Genomic DNA, 3,298 nt, shown 5'->3' on the forward strand with positions numbered 1-3,298 from the left:
GTCCACAGTCCACAGTCCACAGTCCGAAGTCCAAAGACCCAAGTCCAAAGTCCAAAGTCCAACGTCCGTATAGTCGTACATTTTAGTCAAGTTACCTTACTCACGTGGGTTTGGTAGGATAGGTCGAGTAAGAGATCGTCCAAACCTTAGGGCTCGGATAGGTTCACAACTGGAATTACAACTTTTGGTGAGTAGGATTTTTAGGTTTCTTTTTAGTTGGTTTTAATTAAATTAACGGTAATACAAATAATATAAATTACTACGGCGATTATATGTAGGTAAACAAAAATAGAGAAACAGGGAGAGAGTTAGTCATATGATAAAAGTAAAATGAATAGTCTACCTACGAAATGAATGATGAATTCATTCGTAAGTAAACTAAAACTGGACTTTTACTAGTCTCAATTATCAAATCTTCTACTCTCAATGCGAATTGCACTAAGTGGAGTAGGAAGTTCGTTCCACTCCTAGTTCCCTAGCATGGATTGTCTTCTAAGTCTAAGAAATCAGTCCTAAGTCAATGAGAGCTTTTACTGAAATGTTATGCTAACAAGACGCCGTTATTTTAAATAACTAGATATAATAAATGACAAGATAAAATATAAACTAAAGATAATCTACTTAAAGCTACGGAATACGATTGTTTGACTATAGATAAAGAAATAGAGGGAATTAAATCCACCTCGAATCCAACTTAATAACCTAGTATAGATTGTCGATCTCGATTCTTACGTTTTCCGCGGCAAGAATTTCGAGTCTAATCCCTAGTGTTCATGGCATTCCTACCGGATACTAACTAGCATGTGAGGTCGTCCACCCATTCTCATGGCTTAAACACGACCTTCTAGAGTGGAATAGATTCTACTACCAATTCTATACTAACCACTAAGTTTTTCATCAAGGCTTCATCAACCCCTCTAATGGAGGTTTAGCCTTGAGTCATCAAACTAACATTTCCCATTGAATCTAAACTAAACATAATGTAAGAAATTGAGATTTACTTAATTAACAATAATGAATCTAATTTAATGACCGAATGGAATAAGAACAAGAATTTAAATTAGATCTAGAATGGAAATGACAAGAACGAAATTTTAATAATAACTATTTTATTTATCTAATCAATCAAGAACAATCATTCAAGAATTTAATCTAAAACAAGAATTGTAATGGAACTAAAACTTAATTAATTAATTAAAACAGATCTAGAATTCTATATATTAATTTAGGTCTAACTAGCTACCATTAACAAAGAATGAAGCTTTTGTTTTTATACATCCAGATCCAAAAATCGTGCATGGGCTTGGAGCCATGTTTTGGGCCAGAGAATCAGGCCCAAAACCCAATTCTTTCGGTCCAAAAAGGCCTCTTCAGCTGCAGTTCGCTTCAACAGACTTTTCGTCCACTTCTGCTCCTCTGATTGGGTCAAGGCTTGGACCATTGGAAAGCTCTTTCCAAGCCGGTCGTTTTGACATAAGGTAGGCCCAATTCCGAGGTCTGAGTCTAAAGATATGGTCTTCGGAAGTTCTGTTGACTTTGTGCTTGTTGTTTTACTGCGCGTGGACTTTGACTTTTCATCTTTTGACCAGGCTTTACAAAGGCTTGGTCTTCTTGAATCTTGGCCTTTAATCACCGAACTCCTTAGTAACCAACCATTTCTCCTTTATCTCATCAAAGTGGCACATTCCCGCGCACATAATTGACTTTGAAGCCCTCGAAATACATAAAAACACGTAATGTCGGTCTTAACTCTTACTTATTACTCACATAATTGGTCTAAAAGTATGACTGCTAAGGGGTTAAAACTACAGTTTTGGGCTCTTATCAAACCACCCCAAACAGCATTTTGCTTGTCCTCAAGCAAAGATGAGAAATTAGAATAAGTGACCAAAAATGGAGTTCTAACTACTCGTTTTATTTGAGTGCGATTGCATTGACCATATGCAACAAGGCCTTAAACCACTAGGAATTCCCTAGTGGACGAGTTATAGCCTCGTGAGAGTTTTCGATGAAGGTACTCACAAACTTCATCTATACTACAACGACTAAGAAATAAAACTATTGTTTTCTCATTCATGTCTCAACTATCTATACATCTCACTAGCAAATACATAAGAATAACCCGGTCGAACCCTAAGCTAATATATGCATAATAATCAATCATCTAAAATAAACATATAACAATGAGTAATACTATGAAATGTAATAGCAGTCCGTTTCTGAAAACTTCGAATAAGCGTCCTTAAGTAGGTCCTCACATAAATGTCAAGACAAAAAACCACTCGATTTTTCCACTCAAGTTTATTTTGCTCCGGTGTGCGGTGGGCACACTTTACCTTACAATCTCAATGACAACAAAGGAAGCGAGTCGATCAAACACATCTGCCACTTACTATCACACTAACCTATTCCTAATTAAGCTAGAGGTCTTTATTAGGTGTTGCGGGGATTAGGAGATGGTTTAAGAAGGAAGGAAATGGATATTCAAAAAGGACAAGTCTAAGATAATAGAGTCTTCATATTATGTAACTAGAGAAACCTTGTTATTTACTTTTGCTTCTACACTTTGTTTCCATCCTTAGCCATATTTTTCTTTTTCTTTTCTTTGGCTTTTGACTCCCTTTATTCTATTTTTGGAGTTTTGATTTATTTCTATTTTTTTTCTTTTTCTTTGGATGGAAACTTCTTTTCTTTATTTCCTGAAGCAACTAACTAATTTTTGTTTACACAGGTTTTTCTCTTATTCTTTCTTCACTCATTATATTCTCAGACTTATCTTAATTGGGTAGGTTGATTTATTATATATATATTTTTTTTATTTTGTTTTTGTTTTTGTAACAGGGTAAAGGAATTGTGGTTTATGGAAGGCTAAAGAAAGGCTCAGAGGGGCGACTAGCGGAAAATAATTCATAGGTTTGAATTTCTGGCTATATCGATCCAAAGAGGGCCTAAATTCTCGCTTAGGATATGGTTTAGTGATCAAGCAAGTGGGCGTGTGATTTCTCTATCCGGATTTTACTTCTCCCTTGTGTCATTTCTCAAATGTTTAGCTCATATAAGGCTTTAGGCTATATTCTCCGCGGGGATTTGTAGAATAAGTACTCTAGCCTAGATTTCAAAACTTATCGCTAACAATCATAGATACTCATGTAATATATTTATAGATAGATGCAAAGATTATTACCTACATATTAACCTAAGTTTCTAACAATTATTCTGATGCAAAAACTATGTGAGACTTCTAGATTGTTAAGAGCATGGAGAAAGAAACAATACCAATATTCCTAAGTGTATAACA

The sequence above is a fragment of the Coptis chinensis genome, chromosome 5, assembly GCF_015680905.1.
Source record: "Coptis chinensis isolate HL-2020 chromosome 5, ASM1568090v1, whole genome shotgun sequence".
Taxonomy (NCBI): Eukaryota; Viridiplantae; Streptophyta; class Magnoliopsida; order Ranunculales; family Ranunculaceae; genus Coptis; species Coptis chinensis.